The sequence below is a fragment of the Chelonia mydas genome, chromosome 10 (genome assembly GCF_015237465.2).
Source record: "Chelonia mydas isolate rCheMyd1 chromosome 10, rCheMyd1.pri.v2, whole genome shotgun sequence".
NCBI classification, from domain to species: domain Eukaryota; kingdom Metazoa; phylum Chordata; order Testudines; family Cheloniidae; genus Chelonia; species Chelonia mydas.
In genome coordinates, this window is record NC_051250.2 from 8,774,640 (window position 1) to 8,794,320 (window position 19,681).

Here is a 19,681-nt window from a genome sequence, read left to right on the forward strand (position 1 = left end):
GAAGTGGCTGGTGCTGTGCCCTTTGTTTGAAGGTTAGATCCTAGAGTGCTGAGCAGATTTTAATATTAACTAATACCAAGACACTGATTTCACTGGATGAAATCCTACAAAAAATACATGCAAAAACACCTTCAGATTCCATCACGTTCACCCCAAGAGAGTCAAAATCCACCTCAAAATGCAGCAGTAGCATTGCACGTTTCTCTAGCACATTTTATCCAATGATCTCAAAACTCTTTGCAAAAGGTCCCATTATCCCCATTTTACAGATGGGGAAACTAAAGTGAAGAGAAGGGGAGTGGTCACAATGGCAGTCAGGAACAGAATACGGATCACTTGATTCCCACTCCAGCGCCTGACATCCAGCAGGCCATCCAACTTCCCTTTTTGTTAAAAGAAAACCATCCGAAGATTCATCCCTATCCCTGAACCGTTCAAACTCCTGCCCGGTCACCTGCAAGGGCATCTGTACAAACACCATGCCTGAGAGATCATTGTGCAAAAAGGGACTCTCCCCAAGCTCTGTCTAGGTAGCTTCCCAAATACCCATAACATCTTGTGAGTGGGGGGTCCCAACTGACTCTAAAATAAGATCCAGACGCTGTGTTTGGATCCAGAGCCAATTACCACTCCCCAGCAGGCTCACCACCTGCTCTCCCAGGGTGTGGGGTGTTTGAGGCAAACGTATCCATTCCCCTTTACTGCATAGACACCTGCACACGCGTACACACAAGCGCAACCTCTCTGCCAAGGACTCTTGAGCTAGTTCAAAAGTTATCTGTTTTGTAGACAGGTGACTCTCAGACTCTTGTGCATGTCCAGGGGACGCTGAGTTTAATACTAATCCCAAGAGCCCAGTAGCAGGTTGGATGAGCTTCTTCTCATCCAATAGAGGATGAATGGTGGCTTTATTAATTGTTGTTATTATTTATTATTACTACTGTAGTGCCTGGAATCAGGACTTCATTGTGCTAAGCGCTGTACAGGCATGGAACAAAAAGACAGTCTTTGCCCCAGGGCTTCTCCTCCTGTTTTCCAACAGATGGACTCCACCAGCCTGAGTCTCCTTCCATTCCTAAGTCCCAAGAGGAGCTCCAATGGAGCAAAACCCATGTGAGAGGAGAATCAGGCCTTCAGGACTCATGACCCTGAACTTAAATGCATCCTGGAGACTAGGGGAGCTCAAATACGAACGGAGCATAGTTCTAAAAAAATAGGCCAAGCCACAATGTCCAAATTTATCCAAAGACCAGGAGAGTTGGGACCCGGGGTTTCAGTCCATGTTGGGACTCTGGGTTTCAGTCTTAGCCTATCTCTGGACAGGAATGAAGATGACTGATCCAATTTCAGCAGCTGGGGAGCAGCTCCCATTGAGCTCTTGTTCTCACCAACACCTGCTTTCCCTGTCCATGGTCCTGGTCTTGGAGGCATTTGATGCCACAAATATTACTGGGCAAGCTGAGAGATGCAATGAGCTGAGGCAGCTTTTAATGACAGGCTGGGACGTGTTTGGGTTTGTTTCACTGAAAGAGATGCACAGCACTGTATAAACAATACACGGTAACAGCACAAATGGGAGCAGTGAAGGGCTAGGTCCCCCAACCCCATCGTCTTGTCCGAGAAACTGCACTGACTGACATCCAGTCCTGGGTGGAGGCCTATGTGCCAGGACCCTCACTGACTGGGACGGTGATCTTGATGGGCAGCTGCAGGCTGAACTGGACATTCGTGACAGACTGTAAGAAGACTGGGAAGTCTGCCTGGAAGACCAGAGGGTGCTGTGTCATTACGGAGTTGGAATGAACCTGTTCCACTGGAGTGCAGCAACTGGCACTGGGCCGAGAGCTACCAACCCGAAGATGCTGGGCAACGTGGGGGATAAGGACTGGGTAAAGGGGCAGGGCAGTAACCTCGCTTTGGTTGGGTGGTCCATTGGATGGCTGTGGCTGGCTTACCTTAGACTTCCAAAGGCAGCTGAGGTTGAAGCACCGTAGGGCCAACAGGCTCAGCCCCCAGAGGGTTGGGGTGCTGAGGCAGGGAGTTTTGTGTTTCTCCGCAGCCATGCCTGCCAGCTGATTGAGAGAGGTTCAGCCAGTGTCTGAGGCAAGCTCTGTTTGCCCCTCCCAGCTGCTGGGTAGAGGCAGTCCCATGCTGACAGTTTGCAGGGAGGTGGGCTGTACAGGGATGGAGAGGACGACAAGAAGACCCTTCCCCAGCCCATGCACTGCAGGATTTTATACCCAGACAGGTTCTCTTTTCTGAGTCCCCCACTGTTTGGCTGGGCTGTGCCCAAAGTGTGGGGAGATACTAACGACAATAACTCATTCATCTATAGAGTCTTCTCTCCAAGGATCTCAAAGCAATTTACAAATGTTAATGGCCTGAGCCTCACAACAGGTAGGGAAACTGAGGTACGGAGCGGCTAAGTGACTTTCCCCCGGTCATGCAATATGTCAGTGTCACAGCTGGGGAGTAGAACCCAGAATGCCTTAATGCTAGTCCAGGGTGCTAATCACTAGGCAACACACCTGCCACCAAATACATGGGAAGCAGAGGGAGAGTAGAAAAAAACAAGCAGAAGTGGGCTGGCACTCGACCCGAGCAGCTGCAGCAGACGCTGGATCTCCTGACACTCCAGGCAATATGGAGCTGGTAATTAAGAGAACACCAAGGTTAAACACAATGCCCTGCATGAGGCTGGCATTTTAATGAACTTTGCTAGATTACTGAGACATTTGTACACATTAAAATGATTCAATAATCGTTTTCTTGCCCCAGGCAACTGGAAGCCCAAGACCCTCTGCCTGGCCGGGAATGGATGATTTCCCTCTCCGGCGAGAAAGCAGCAATGCCCTGCAGCTCTGCACAAGTCTGGACCCAGGGATGCTTGGGACTGAAACCTGCCTCCAGCCCCTACACTGACTACTGTGGGTTGGGAGAGGCTCTTTATTCAATGTGACATGCCTGGTAATTAAGCATATGCTGCAATTCACAGGCCGGGCTAAGCCCCAGGGGTAGCTTATATACCACCCTATTGTGTATGTGCTTCTCTCTCAAGTGACTTGCATGATGCACTCATCCCCATAGGTCTGGCCCCCAAACACGGACTCTGGCTCAGTATTATGGCACCTGTCTGCGCCCCATGTGTTCCCTGGGGCATAGCCGCATAGCTTACCCACAAAAGTACACTCCCCCTGGCATCGTCCCTGCAGAGCCACCCTAACTCCCAAGCCATGAGCTGGGCTCTCCTCAGCTCCTCCGCACCTTCGGCAAACTGGCTGCTGAGTTCCTGAGGGCTGAACCCTCCCTCCTCAAGAGCGCAATGAACACAGCTCAGTTTCCCAGCCTGGAAGCTGGGCCAGCAATGCTGGCAGTGGGCAAAGGCGAGGATTCACGTGCAGAAGTGAAGGGAAAAAATCACCCCCTGAAGCACTGCAGGGAGATTGGGAAAGTTGGCCCCTGCACTAACAAAGTCACTTTCCTGCCGACAGCCGCACTTCGGAGACTAGAGATGGGCTCAGACCATAGATTTGAATCTGGATTTTGGGGAAGGAGGGGTTAATCTAGGGGGTGGTTCAGCCTACTGTAGAGATGGGGGCCACTTGCAATAGCCAAATTCTGAAAGATCCTCACTCACACTTTCCCCCCAAAGGTTGGGTGTTCAGAGCGGGTGCTTTTAAGGACCTCTCAAAGGCAATGGAAACTGTCCCCAGTTTTTCGCTATACACACAGATGTGCTTGGCCAACCCAAACACCAGAGCCGCAGGGCCGCACCAGACAAACGCTTTGGCACTGGCCATCATCACCTGGTATTTAGGAGCAGTTTATAACTCACTACCCGTGGTACACTGGGGAGAAGAGAGCCTAGAGCTTGGCAATCAAGGTTAAATGCATCAGGGCGTCCGCCATGTGGAAGCCTGTAGGTTGAAATGAATGTGAAACTTTCCAAGCCGTGTGTGAGGAGCTGGGCTGGTGGGAACCTGTCCCACTGCCATGTTCTGAACAAGCAAGACTTCCTCTGGGAAATCGCTCCATAAGGCATTGCCAGAATGAAGCCGTGAGGGGGCGAAGGCGAGAACAAGCTAAATGGTAGCAGCAGGAGACAGGAGGAGCATTTCAAGCTGAGAACACCACTCATATGGCAGCGGGAAGTCCAGGCCTCCTGAGGAGAGGGACAAAAGATTAAAACAAGCCCCTTTTAAGACAATGGAAGAATCTGGTCATGCCTCGGTTCATGCCATTGATGCATTTATGCAGCACCTTCGATCCCAAAGCACTCCTGCAAATTGTCGGTCCTAGGAATCCCCTTGGCCAGCATGAAAAATTCCAGCCAGAGCTCTTTGACAGCACCAGTTTAGGACAGGAAGTGAAGACGCATACTTTATCCCAATGAAAGCCCAGGTGGAATTCTAGGAAGGTAAGACTGTCACGAATACAAAAGACCCAGGTGTGAATTAAGGGCCAACCTTGAGTGTGAGGGCTAAATGTGGGCATGCTTGGCTATTGACTTGGTGCCGGTCTGGAGCAGGGCAAGGTAGGGCATAGCACACAGCTCTGCCAGTGGGCTAATGGGCTCACCCATCCCCAGGGCCACACAGATCTTTGTGCTGTGCCCAGGAGGGCGTCATATGGAGAGTCTCCAAGTCGAAGAGAACTGGATTTACAGGGAACTTGAATCTGGGGATTATGGTGCCACAGCCTGACCAGCCAAAAAATGTTAAAAATCAGAATATCTGAAGCTCAAATCCAGCTTAACAGCCAACCCAATCACCCAAACCATCTGCCTCGCCTCTGAAGATAACACTACTTTTATTGTTTCCATAAGCTGCTAAGCAGCTTTCAGCAAGAAGAAATCCTTCTACTGGGGCGTTTGTTGCTGCAGGACTGCACCCTCCCAGGCTGGCTGAGCCAGCTGAGGCCCTGTACATCTTGGGACTTCCTAGGGGCAGGGAACAACCCAATGGGATAAATGAACTGACTGACGCCATAGGCTATGTCATGGTGGGTGAGACAGCACTGGAGTGGAGGGTTCCAAGACAAAACTCACCTGCTGCACCGATGAATTTACCGGTATGTTCATATAGAATCTCAGGTACTCTGCCTGGAAAGGAAGTGAGTGCTCACCGTGCCGGCCTGGGATAGCATTCCAGAGCCACCTCTGTCTCCCTAACCTCCCCAGATTCTTCATCCTCCAGTGTCATTCTCTGCCCCTCTTTCCCTGTTGTCCACATGCCACCTCCACCAAACCCCTGCTTTGTAGGGACTGAGATGGCCAGACCTCCTTGTAAACAAGGTGGGCCAGATCTTCAGCTAGGGTAGATTGGCAGGGCTCCACTGAGTGTCAATGGAACGTCACCAGTTTACACCGGCTGTGGATCTTGCCCGCTAGTGACTTTGGAATGGCATGAACTTTGTCATGCGGCTTTTCACTAGGTGGTGGGCAGCCAGGGTGTGGGAGCTCAGATCTGGTCGACATTTTTCCCAATGGAAAAATTTCCCAATGGTTTCATCAGAATTGACATGTCCCACTGGAAATTGTTGGTTCCGATGGAATATATATATATATTTTTATTTTCCATAGAGATTTCTTTCAGTTTGAATCGACATTTCAAAATGCAATCACGCTTTGCATTTCCAAGTGGCGATCTGAAATGACATTTCAACCGACAACGCCACTTCAATGTCATTTTTTAAAGTTGTGGTGTCAGTTCGAAATGAACCGTTTTGGTTTAAATCACCATTTTGGAAAGAAAAATGTGTGTTTCAAAGTGTTCGGGATGTTTTGTTTCAATCAAAAATGCCAAAAAATGTTTGTTTCCAAAAAAAAAAATTTTCAGGACATTTCATTCTGCAGGAAGTTTTGATATTTCAACTTCTCATCCTGATTTGGAAGGAAAATGTCAGAATTTCCCATGGGAAGGAAATGCCATTTTCTGACCAGCTCTAAGGCAAACGCCAGCTGATTGTCAGTGGGACAATCCTTCCTCAGTGGGAACTAGGCCTGGCATGGACGGTGGTGTATAATAGGCCAGGGGAGGCTAAGTCTCCTCAAACAGGAGGAAGTGCACCGCCGAGCCACCGCCTTTGAGAGCGCAGACACCTGGGCCATGGCCCCACCTGCGCTCCGCCCTGAGGCCCTGCTCCCGCTCTTCTCCTGTGGCCCCATCTGCGCTGCTCCTTTTCCTGCCCCCACTCAGCCTCTTCCCCCCCAGTCCCTGCCCTCCCTCCGCCCCTTCCCCCAAGGCCCCCACCACCTGTTGCTCATTGAGTCACTCCTCCAGGGGGGCTGGAACAATTTGTATAGTGGGGGTGCTGAGAGCCATTGAACCCAAGCTGTAAACCCTGTGTATGATGGAAACCACTTCAAGCTAGGGGGTGCAGCAGCCCCCCTTCCCCCCGCACCATTAGTTCCAGCACCTATGCGCTCCTCTCCTTCGTCCCCTCTCCCCCAAGACTCCCCGCCGGCACTTGCTCCTCTCCTCTGCAATGGATTGCCAGGCTCCATGGAGGGTAGCCACTCTGAGTTCAAATGGTTTAGCCCATTACTAAACTCAGACAGAAACATTTGTGGCTGCTGGGTCTAGTGTCAAAGGCAGGTCTTCAGAATCCATCTGGACTGCCCCAGTCCTGTGGCAAAATGAACCGAAAACAGATAAGAGCAAGTGAATCCCAAAGCTGGAAATCAGCAGCTGGGCCTTGGTGCCATTGGCAAATTATTGGGTCATGTGCTCTTGAGCAATGCCAGATGCTAACCTAGGTATGTCAAGCAGGAAATCCTGCTCCTGACCGCACAAGTCTGGGCAGGTCCTGCCAAAAGAAAGGAAAGAACTTGATGGGCCAGAGGCCCAATTTCCTATGCTCCTGTGGACACCTGAAAAATCAGTATCATAACACCCAGGCTGCCCTGCTGCTAATTCTGTCTTTGGCGTCAGCACTTTGCAGCAGGAAGAGCACAGCCAATGATATTTTGGACATGATCGCCCATGGCCACCCGTCCGCTCTCCACCGCCACTGAGCAAACAATCTGGAACTGCTAGAGCAGCGCCATTCTGGCAGCGAAGGGCTGTGCTGAGCTCATTGCTCCAGAGAGGATCGTGTTAGTTCCAAATGACCGGTGGGTGAGAAGCACACCTAACCCTCTTGCTGTGCCTCTCAGGCCTTCCACAGTGATGAAACCCTCGCTCGCCCTGCAAGGGTACTGGAAGCACATGCTGAATTGCACATCAAACATTTTTTCCCCTCTACACTTCTTTCCGAGAGAAAACTGGGGTTTGGATGGAATGAACATGTCCATAGATGGTGCCGGCTCGCCTTGGAAATGTTCAGTTTTTCTTCAGAAAAGCGAAAAAAATTAAAAAAAACAAACATGTCCCGTCTAAAACTGTGGGGGGTGGGGGTTCTTTTTGAAGTTTTTGGTCCTAACACTTTTGGGTTTTAGCTACAATATTTGCCGAAAACCAAAACATTTAAGGTTTTCAGGTTTTTCCAAGAGAACTAGAAATTTTCTGCTGAAAATGACCTTTTGGTTTTTGTCGAAATTTCCTGTGGAAAAAAGTCCATTTTCCCAATAGCTCTAATGCTGATTCTATGAGCACAGAGACCAAGCACCAGGTTTCTACATGGGTTGTCTTACTATAATACTGAGATCCTTGATCCTACACTGATGGATGCATTAGAAATACCTAAGATAGACGTTGGGATGGGGAGTTAAGAGTATTTTGGCAGGATAGGAGATGTCCTGTCTCCAGGGAAAAAGCATAACTGAATGGGCCAGATTTTCCATCTTCAGTGAAACTACTGACAGATCTTGTGGGGCTCACCCTCTTGAGGAATGGCGGGCGCTGACGTAGGTGTTGATGTTGATGTTTCTGTCCGTCCCAATTTCTTTGGCTGCTGGGAACATCCAGCAATGCTAAACCAAGGCTGCCCTGTTACTCATTCAAAAAAAAAATGGACCAAATCCTCCACCTTCAATGGAGCTCTGCCCACTTACATCAGCAAGACACGAGAAGTAATTCTTCCGCTCTACTCCAGGCTGATTAGGCCTCAACTGGAGAATTGTGTCCAGTTCTGGGTGCCATGTTTCAGGAAAGATGGGGACAAATTGGAGAAAGTCCAGAGAAGAGCAACAAAAATGATTAAAGTTCTAGAAAACATGACCTATGAGGGAAGATTGAGAAAACTGGGTTTGTTTAGTCTGGAGAAGAGAAGACTGAGAGGGGACATGATAACAGTTTTCAAGTACATAAAAGGTTGTTACAATGAGGTGGGAGAAAAATTGTTCTCCTTAACTTCTGAGGATAGGACAAGAAGCAATGGGCTTAGGGTTTAGGTTGGACATTAGGAAAAAATTGCTAACTGTCAGGAAGCACCGGAATAAATTATTTAGGGAGGTTGTGGAATCTCTGTCATTGGAGATTTTTAAGAGCAGGTTAGTCAGGGATGGTCTATAATACTTAGTCCTGCCATGAGTGCAAGGGACTGGACTAGATGACCCCTCGAGGTCTCTTCCAGTCCTATGATTCTATGTTAAATCTTCAACAGCCTTAGAAATATTAGGGGGACCCTGAATGGACTTTTCTTTCTGCCTCAACCTGCTTCTTGACAGACCGAGTGAAAGGCCTGGAGGCAGACAAACTGCTCAGTGAAGTAAATGAGGAGAGAGAAAGGCGATCGATGCACTCATCACTCACTAGACCAGAAGTGCAGCCAAGGGGTGAAGTGGGCCACTGTGGAACATCTCCGGAGCCACGCTGCTCTCCGTCCTCAGTAAAGGCAGCATGGGCAGATGCCATGCAAGGTTTTGATGCAGTTCTGAGTACAGTGCTGTGCCGGTCCTGAGCCTCAGCATTTTGCCAGTGCTCTTTGATCCATTCCTGGCCTGGAGCACCCTTGGTACCAGGCCCTTCCAATTCTGGCAATGCACCTGCCACATCCCTCTGCTAAATCAGCCCTGGCTTTCCCCTGAACAAACACTGACCCTCATTACAAACAATCACATGGTTTCCAAGATGTAAGATAATCTCTGCAGAGGGCTAAGATGAGATCCACCAAACTCACTTCACTTGTGACCTGGGTCAGGATTGGAGCCTCGGGCTCCAGAGCTGAAAGTCTGGAGCAGGGTCAAGGGCCCAATACTCATACAGTTCAGGGCTTTAAAACCTTTTAAACCTGTTCTTCATGTTCCACATTCTCCCTGTGGTTTTGGTGATGCCAGAGACATGCTGGGCGGGAGGCACCAGCTCCGAGGCAGGGTGTACAATCCAGGAGCACCCTGCCCTGCCCTTGGGGCTGGGCTATATTAATAGGGAAAGGAATCAGCTCCTCCCCTGACGTGGTGCCTAAGGGAAGTGCAGAAAGCTTGCCTGCCTCCTAGAACAACAGGAGAACTGAGAACTTTGCTGGCTGGGGGCAGTCTGGAGTCTTTCTGGTTTGATTTTGTGGGGGGGGTGGGGGCGTGGTTTTGGCTTCCCCCTTCCCGGAGGCTGTACGTTCCCCTTAAGAAGTTCCCTCAAGATAAAAGTCCAGCTCCAGTCCTAGTGCGAAGGGGAACCCCGGGTGAGGAATAGCACAAAGGGTTGCTACCTGCTGAGTTCAAATGTGGCTGCAACCCTCACACAGCACCAGCCCCAGCCCTCCCTGGGTGAGAAACCTCTTCTTGAACTGAGCTTGGCAGTCACTCAGACATGCTCCCAGGCCTTTCTGGGGAGCAGCTCCCTGCAATAAAAGCCTCACAAGGGTTGGGCAGGAACAGACCACAAAGCCAAGTTAGTAAGTAGCTGAGCCGGGGTGGAGTGGATTCCAAGGCCAAGTGCCTTAGCCGGGGAAAGCAAAGTGTCTCACACCAGCTGACGTACACACCCCCATACACAGGGCCTCAGTCTGGAACTCCAGAGGAGTCACCCAGGAAGGTGGAATTTGGACCACAGCCTCTGACAGAACCCTACACAAGGAACTTCCACTGATGGCCACCCACCGGCTGAATGCGAGCCTCGGGAAATAACAAAGGAGGAGGCTAAGCAGAACCTGGCCTCTCCCTCCTGGCTCACGTGTTGTGGAGCAAAGTCTCAGCTGCCTGACCCCGAGCGAGCTCCCCAGAACCCTGGATCTGGCTTGGTCATTTGAAGCCGGCGCAATCTCATTTGCTATTTTTGTCCAGCCCGCTGCCCAAGTAAAAGCAGAGCTGACACTGGCTTTTGTCAGAAAAATGCATTTTTATCGTGTGGGAAAAGATGTTTGGGTGGGGTTTTTTTCCCCCTAACTTGGAGATCTACCAAAGCAAACAACTGTGGGTAACTGGAAACTGGGATGATTCACCAGTCCCATGGGCAGATGGTATCAAGGGCTTCCGTTCCAGCTCCTGACAGATGGCAAATACCCCTTTTAGGGCTTAAAATAAAGAGCCCTTCCTAAATTCATTGAGGGCTCCATTTTCCAAAGAGGGTGTCTCTCGTGAGTGTCTGTTCAATTTGAACAGACACTTCTTGCACCTGCAGACTTTGCAGCTGCGCATGCAGATTGGGTACCTGGGCATCAAAGCACCTGTTTGCACCTTTTTGGAATCTGTAGCCCTGAATGTTTCCCTGTTGCGTAGCAATAAGTTGGTTTATGTTCCGGGCCAGAAGAGGCTGAGGATACGAGAGGTCCCCACACTTGACCGCCCCCCAGAACTCCACCGCCAACGCTCCGTGTTTGCTCCGTTCTGTTCCTGTTCGGTCACTCATCCACACGGCTCTGAGGCTGTGTGCAGGAGGCACCTCCTCCTTACAGCCTCTGCCATGCTATGCCCTTGCTTCAGGGACCGTCAGACTCTGCTGACGTTGGGCCAGGAGGTCTCCTGCAGGGTCCCTCTTTGGTGCTGGAGCAAGAGAGCACTGCTTGTATTTTCTCACCTGCCCGAGGGCTGACCCCACCTAGGGCCATGGGGAGGGTGTTTCCATCACATGGCTAACAGCATGACTCCCAATGCCCTTATGGAGAGCGCAGGAGTCAGCTGTCCTCGCTGAGCAGGGGCAGACACTATTTTTAACTATTTTCCCAGCCTCTCCCCCCAAACAGCTCACCCAATCCCTGGCATTCCAGTGAAGGGTCATGCCAAGGGAAGCCCTTATTTTCTTATCATGAGGTTCCCATGAACAGCTTTCAAATATTGAGCTCTAGGGCAATAGTCCTAATGGGTATGTCTGAATGGCGATTAAAAACCCGCAGCTGGCCCGAGCCAGCTGACTTGGGTTCGGGCTAAAGGGTTGTTTAATTGTGGGGAGGGAAACACTCTCATTTCCATCTGAATACCCTCACTAGAGGCCAGCGTCTGATCTCACGCCAGCGTAAATCCAGAGTCACACCACTGATGTCAGAGGCACAAGACCGGCGTGAGTGGGAGAGAAATCGAGCTCTGTGTCTCTTAGGCACAGTCTCACGGTGTTAAGCAAACTAGCAGCTGCTCTTCCCGGCCAGGGCCAGAGATGCCAGGAACACAGAGTAAGAGAGACGGAGCGCAAGAAGAGCTGCAGCCAGGCTTCACTGGCCAACCCTCCCCCGCCCCCGCCCAGGGCAGACGGGTTGGCGCTGCCTGGCCTGACAGTGCCTGGCTATCGCTAAGGGTTGGGGAGGCATAAGGAACTATGTCACAGTGCAGGGAAGGGCTTCATCCCAAGTGCACGGTAAAAATACACGCAAGAGAAACACCGAATGAAAAGATCAACTCCCAGGGCTGGGGGTGGGGGGGAACCCTCTGAAGCAGTTCAGCTGTTTGGGGCCTTGGTTATTTCTGGCCTGCCGGCAGCACTCACTCTGTGTATTTTTCACTTGCTTAGGACAAGATCCAGGAGGGCCAAAGATACTAGCTTTACGTCCCCATCCCTAGATACCTAACTCAGGGAGGGCTTCATTGTACTCCCAGACATTGGCAAACAGCAGACTGGCCGATCCACCTGTCCTCAGGGCCAAAGAGAACCCCACCCCAGTGCTTTTGACCACATGAGCCCCAAACTACTCAAGTGTGGGTGGCTTGGATGGAGAGGAAATCAGTCTGTGAGTGGCTTCCCCCGCTTGCTTCCCTTGTCCGAGGGGAGACTGGTCTGTGACATGGGGAACACAGCTCATGGGGAACACAGCTCATGGCCTCCAGTGCCACATATTCCAGCTGGTGAAGCTAAACAAGACCTCCTGTTTGAACCTGCGCTATGTTGCACCCGTTCGGTGACATCTCCTCCCGCAGAGGAAGGATTGAGGGTTTGCTAGTGGTTTCTTTCTTCTTTCATCAGCCATTTTCAGGCCACTGCTGGTGAAGGCTTCCATTACTACGCTGCCTGCCTCACCACATCTTCTGGGGCCTGCTGCCCAGCATCTCCATTGAGTCGCTGCTGCAGCCAGAATGCTGGGGTACAGTAGGGAGCACCCAGAGAGGTTGCCAAATATCATCTGTGTCTAGCTTGCCGCTGCCAATCCACTGAGCCATCTCAGGACAGAGGCAGATTCTTGGGCCTCCATCAGAAAGAGGATTCTCAAGCCGGGCTGCAGCCAGAATTGACTGGGCCCAAAGCAGGGCCCTCCATGTAGCCCTGTCTCCTGCCATGGCCCCATACTGCAGCAGCTGCTGCTGGTATCTCCCTCAGCTGCCCCATCGTCTCCTGCCAGGAACTGGTGATTTCATTTTCGCTTTTCACTCAGCCAGAGACCTATATCATCCCAGTCAAGCACCCATGTTCATCCACACTTGTCCCCTCTCACCCCAAACACCCTTAGCTGGCCACACCCAAACACAGCCAGCCAGGTCCCCACACCCACCCACCTGATCTGCCTGAGGATGAGCCTGTTGGATCTTCGGGGTTTCACTGGGAATGAAGGGAGGGGAAAATCCCCTTTGTTACACCAAATATCTTTAGAAGGTTGTGCTGTTGCAGGGCAGCAATCTATAAACCAGGAGATACTAACACATGGACGCCGCATCAGTCAGGTTGCTCTGGGTTCAGAAAGCATTTAATTTTGAGGGTGGAAGAGGTAGGGAGCAGCTGAGGTAATTCCTTCCACTTCCCCCTCTGGGGTTCGGGGATCTATCTCTTGTCTCAGCTAAGTCCTGGCCCCAGAGATCTCGCTGATCCCACAATTAAGCTTTAGCACAGAAGATTTCAGAAGCATGGACAGATGGGTGAGGCTTGGCACTGAAGGATACACCCTTTAAACCTCACCCAACCCAGCCCTTCCCCGCCCGACACAAAAAAATTGTTCACATTTTTGCTGAGAAGCTGTAACTGCAGTTAATGCGCTGTAACCCATGCTCCTCCAGTAGCCTCCCACACGCTCTCCCTGCTTCTCCAAACCAGCTGAATAAGCACCCGAGATCCTGCTGTTCATGCCTTAGGGAGTGTTGGGGGGCAGGGAGCTGGAAAAGAGGCAGGGGGGACGGGTGACACAATGTTGACCTTTTGCCTGTAGCACTGGGCTCCCGCTCAGGGTCACTGGGGCAAACGAGGTTGGTGGCCTCGGCCGATGTGACCCCGAGAAAGGCAGGAGGAGATCATTCAGGACCTCACAGCACCAGTGCGCAGGGATCAGCCAGAACCGCTGGGGCCAAAGAGCTGGAATCCAGGCCAAGCTTGGAGTCAAAAATAAAAGGCAGGACCCACCCCGGCGAGCAGCGAAACCGGCCATGGCGGCAGCTGAGAAAGCAGCACTCTGGCAGCAGAGGCCTGGGAGCTGAAACAATCTTGTGGTCTCAGAACCCAAGCCACGTTGCGAAGGAACCAGGGTCACAAGGCCTGGCCTGCACTGACAGGCAGCTCCATGATTATCCACGGGTACCCCACCAGCCACAGCACGGCATCGCTGCAGACAGTGCGTCTCACCCAGAGGCTCACTCATCCATGGGCTAAGGAATTGGGAGCTTTCCTACAGTCAGATCACAGCCCAGACAGTCCAAGGCAATTCCAGTGGGAGAGAGGTGATAAAAGCCACTCAAAGCACAGCTTCCCCGGCTTTAGCACCTTTAGACGTGACCTCTGAGGCTGCCCGTCGGGAGACCAGCAGGCTGGATCTCTGGAGCCTGCCACTCTTTGCTGTGTTATTGTAGCCAGGTCGGATATTAGAGAGACAAGGTCGGTGAGGGAACATCTTTATTGGACCAGTTTCTGCTGGTGAGAGAGTCACGCTGTCGAGCTTACCCAGAGCTCCTCGTCTGGTCTGGAGCTAACGAAGCGCTCTGTGGCGCTCGACAGCTTGTCTCTTTCACCCCGATAAAAGATACGACCTCACCCACCTTGTCTCTCTAGAACTCCCATTGGCTGCCCGCGTTACGACACAACCAATCAGTGCTCACTCTCCTGAGGATAGGCGGTGTGGGGGGTGGTGGTGGTGCTTGAGGGACCTCTGAGCCTGGGTCCTGAAGAAGTACTTGCGGTGTGACCATGATACCAATAATGTCGTCTCAGCCCAGCTCCCAGGGTAGCAATGTCTGTAGCCCAAAACCACCTCTCCATTTGGCCATCTTGTTGGCAGTTTCATTGAAGAGGCCAGGACTGAATGGGCCTGGGATGAGGTTTACAAACCCCATGCTAAGGCCAAGGCAGAGGAAAGGCTGAAGAAGTACTGGCCTGGGCCAGGCAAGCTCCATTCCTCAGGCACTGCTGAGCGGGTTCCTGGGGAAAGGAGCAGTACAAAGAGAGCGCCAGTATCCCAGGCAAGGGGGAGGAGAGAAGTTGGTTCTAAGAGGAGCACTTCCCCGGAACAGCAGGACAAGAAGCTCCCTTTAGAATCTGGCTGTGAGTCTTTCTCCCGCTCCTTTGAGATGTCACCCCAGAGTTAGGGAGGACTGTGTGTGGGGACACCAGAGGGTTGTCTGCATTAGCTCTGAGGCTCTGGGGTTTGGAGCAAACAGCAGCGATGCCCCCAGACGGAGGCATTTGGTGTGGTAGGAACTGGCCCAGGGGAAAGCGAGCAGGACGTAGGCTGAGCGTAGGCCATTCTGTGCTCTCACACTTTCAGGGCCCTGGGTTGGGAACTTGTGGAGCAGGAGGGGCCAGGTCCCTCTCCCCACCTCAAATTCCCCCTACACCTAGCCCTGGGATGGGCAGGACTAAGGGGTTACTGACACAGAAGCTGACCCAGCTAATCCCCATATAGGGAGTTCTGGACACACTGCACTAAAAGAAAAGGAGTACTTGTGGCACCTTAGAGACTAACCAATTTATTTGAGCATAAGCTTTCGTGAGCGCTCACGAAAGCTTATGCTCAAATAAATTGGTTAGTCTCTAAGGTGCCACAAGTACTCCTTTTCTTTTTGTGAATACAGACTAACACGTCTGCTACTCTGAAACCTGCACTAAAAGAGAGATTGGAGCAGCAGGCACTCACCACTGAGCCTGCTGACTGAACAGATAACCCCACTACAGAGACACAGAGACTGACCTACTCTCTCACCCCTAGGCATGGTCCCTATGAGTCAAGGTCAGGGGACAATGGTGGGCGTGGAGGGAGCTTTCCCAGCCGCAGGTGTGGTTGGCTTCATGTCACATGACTTGGTAGTGCCATTCTACAATGTGTTCTGCCCGTATGTCTGTGGGGCTCCCAGTTAATTAGCTTCATCGTGTGCTGAGAAGTGATGGCCCTGTGATTTCTCCTTTCAAAACATACTTTGTACCAGGGAGAGGAGCCTTTCACCTCCAGGTCCACAGGTCAGATCCAATGTTTATTGACAATCATCATCGGATGGCTATTTGGTGGATGGACCTACACTTGTGTGTCATTCCATTGTTCCAGTGGTGTGCATGAAATAGAAAAGGAGCGGGGGGTACACAGTCCCCTCCAAACCCTGCACAACAAACCCCCCCACAAATAGGCATCAATTGCACAGCCCTCTACCACCCCTCACTGTCACATTTGTTGCTTCCATCTGCTGCTACTCCTCCATTTGCAGCTATTGTTGTTCCTCCAACAACAGATCAAAAACTCAGGAAGCCCAGGGCTGGCTCTAATTGGATCAAGAAGGAAGCTCTTCTCCACAGATCCAGAACCACAGAATCAATCTGTCTCCGGGATTTAGTGTCAAAACTGCATCATGGGAAATAGTATTGATCTGGCAAGGGGAAGATTTAATTGGAGGGCTCCCTAATGAGCCAAGAGAATGATTTCACATTATTACCGAAAGGTAAATAGAGCCACTGGGAACCAGTTCCTGGAGCCAAGAACTTTGCCCTGGGTGTTACAGATTGCTTAGAGCTCGGTTGCAAAGGCTGAGAGGGAGTGCGGGGCACACGTTATCATCTGAGATGAGTGCCCGGGCTGCAGATTCTGGAGCTGTATTTGCACCTGCCCTCTTCCCATGCTCAGAAGCAGAGTTTTCGTTTGGGCCCTGTCCCAGGGTGAATGGCCCTTTTAAGGGGAAATGGGGGCCAGCCCCACCTGAGCTATAAGTAACTGCCTCTCAGCCAGAGGGGGTGGGACTATTGGTGTCAGGTGTTAGCTGGAGGAACACTTGGGCGTCATAAAAAGGGCAGTGAGAAGCCAGATTGGGGGAGGAATGACAGGAAGCAGGCTAGGTGGATAGGTTCTGGGGAGAAGTTACCAGAATCCCCTGGGAGGGGAGCCTGCTAGGAAAAAGGGCTCCAGGGAGAAGGCCCTGGAGGGCAGTGCTCAAGCTAAAGGGGCAAGGAGGAACTTTGCAGGGCTGAGGAACAGGGCAAAGAACAGGAAACTCTGGGGAATGAGAGGCTGCCAGAGGGACTCCAGGAGCAGCCTGCAAGTCCGCGCTCTATAATGGGGCAGCACCAGCACTGAGGGTTTAACTGTAGCCTAGAAGGGGCTGAGATCTGAGCCTAGAAGGCTGGCTGAAGAGTAGGCCCAGAGGGGCATAGGGAAGTTTGGACTCTTTGTTGGACTTCTGTTGGAAGGGTTAAATTTGTTTAATGACTTGGCCAGCAGGCCATGCCACATTATCAAAACCAACCCACCTGGAGAAGGCTAAGGGGACCCACCATGGAGGGGGAAACTGAGGCAAGGATGCTGCTCTAACCACTGAGCTATGGGATATTCTGAGAGGGGCCTTCCCTCAGTCTCTCATGGTGAAGCTGTTCCACTGTGAATAAATAATCAAAAAGTGATTGGAGCCAAGAGACTGGGTCTTTCTCTTGCTCAATGACTGTGCCACTCTGGATAAATACTTAAATAGCCCTGCTCCCAATCTACGGCAAACGAAAGTAATTCAGTTTCCAGAGCCATTAATCCAGCACCTTTCACCAGACTCCAAGAAGAAGGGCCAATTGCCCCAAACTCTTCTCCAAGTGTCCTATAACACAATAGTTATACTCACACCCGGAGGACGCAGTCACATGCACATAATGGTATGATTGGCCCATGCCCTCAATATGAGTTTCTCCCACTGCTGGCTATTAGTGGGCATTGGCACACATGGCATCTGCATCATTTCTCCTCATCAGCCCTAAGCTGATGATCGTATAGCTGGAACACACTCAGGAGTGTGTGCACTGTAGCTGGGATGACTGGCATATGCCCATAGGGATGTGTCTATCCCCAGCCATAAATAGATATTGCCATGATTGGTATAGCATTCAGATACCACGGTGATGGGCACAGGCCAGACAGGACACCTCCAAGAGCAGGGCTACACTTAGGTACGAACAGGCATCATGTATGGTGACGTGTCCGCACAGCTGTCTGCGTGCAGGGACTGCTGATGAATGTTAATTGTCAGAGTAATTCAGGTTCACCTTGCCTATGGCGAGGTGTGATATTTCTGCTCTTACCAACTGCCAGAGTCCCGGGAAGTGATGACAGGGCCCACTGGAGCCAGATCTAGTGTTGTCTTTTGTTTCCACACCCTTCTCATAACACTGATTGCTCCTCAGGGAGCTGTTTTCTCCGAGGGGCCCAATTTACCCCCCGCCAATACGAGCACACTGCTGTCCGGACATCACCAGCTGGAGCTCAGAAAGCACTGCAGCACAGACCCTGTGTCCACACACGCTGCATGCAGTGCCCGCACACGCAGAGGCCAAGGAAGAGTTAAAATGTTGGGGGGGGGGGATATATTAAGCTCTCTCATCCCACTCCCTTCTATGCTCTTCTGCCTTCCTATGATGTCTTTAGCTGCATGTGCAGCCTCAAGCAGACCCTGAGCTGGCCTGTCTCCTACCGAATCTGGAGTAACTACGGCACTGCTTCCTCACATGCAGAGGAAAAGTGGATCACCAAGTACAGGGGCTGGAAGGAGTTTTTGTCCTCCCCAGCACCATGCCAACCCCTCCCCCCCCCCCCACAAATATGGAACCCCCTGACACACCAACATATACACACTCATCCAAACACGCTCCTGCCTGATACTCATAGCATGCATGTACCCCGCCCCCGCAGGTGCAGATACTCGACCATCACCCGGAAATGACCATGGAGGAGAGCTGGTGTTATGGGGGCAGTCCTCTGGCCTGGGTAGCTCATCACATCCAGCAGGAGAGGTGAGGCTTAGCAAGGATGCGCCCTAAACCCAGCCATCTCTCCTATTGCGAATGCACTCAGTGCAGTAACAACTCATGAATGGCACAGCAGTGCCAGATGGAAAGACTTGAAGAAGGGAAGGGGGAGAGAGAGATTGGAGAGCTGCTGGCCTCTGAGATTCTCTGACAGGTAAATTTCATTTGCTTTTAAAGGCACAATTAGGAATCTTTACTATGCCGATATGGATTCTGGGATAATAGGCCAAGGCCAGGGAGCATCTGCCCCCTGCAGGCAGCTTGGGATCTTACGCCTGAGTGGATCACACAACTAGACTATTAGCTGTCCTCATAATGAAATAAATCGGTACCGGAATTGCCTTGCAGCCTTCAGAGCTGGGATGAAGTGGTGGGGGTTAAATGTTGCACTTTAAGGGCAAATGAAAAATCCACAGGGGCTTCAACTTTGCAGTTCATAGAACAATCTGCCAGCGAGAGGAGTATTTACGAAGTATTGGCGGGGAGAAACAAGAGGAGCCAAAAGGGACTGTGAGGAATGGATTACTGAATGAACAACGGGAAGCGTTTTCCAGCCCCTGAGCTCACACTTTTTATTTTTCCCCAAGCACTTTTTGCATGAGGCACCCGTTTGATCATTAGAGGTTGCTCAGTAGATGATCCTATTAAAAAAATAACAGGATCAAATGGAAATTCCAAAGGCTGGAGGAAAAAAATCCCTTTGCAATTGATGATGGGGAGGAGAGGGGATGCTGTGCTGAATTCAGTTAGAGCTCTTTGGAATCAGGAGGAAAGACTTCACTTCTTGCACAGTGTCAATAAAAGAAGTGCCTGCGAGGGATAGATTCCTCCCCTTCGCCTTGAGGCTCGATCTGCTTTGATCCTGAACTATCTGTTGAGTCTCTGAATCCTGCTGGGGATAGATGGAATCATGATTCTGGCACTGGGTGCCAGAGGGTGTCCTGTCAGGATAATTATGGGGTGGGTAACAGGCAAGACCAAGCCTTCCCCCTTCATAGCATTTGGCTGTGCTCCTTTATGTAGAATCATAAAAATATCGGGCTGGAAGGGATCTTTAGACGTCATCCAGTCCAGCCCCCTGCACTAAGGCAGGACCAAGGAAACCTAGACCATCCTTGAGGGGTATTTACCCGACCTGTTTGCACAACCTCCCCTGGAAGCCTGTTCCAGTGTTTAATTACCCTTATAGTTACATGAGC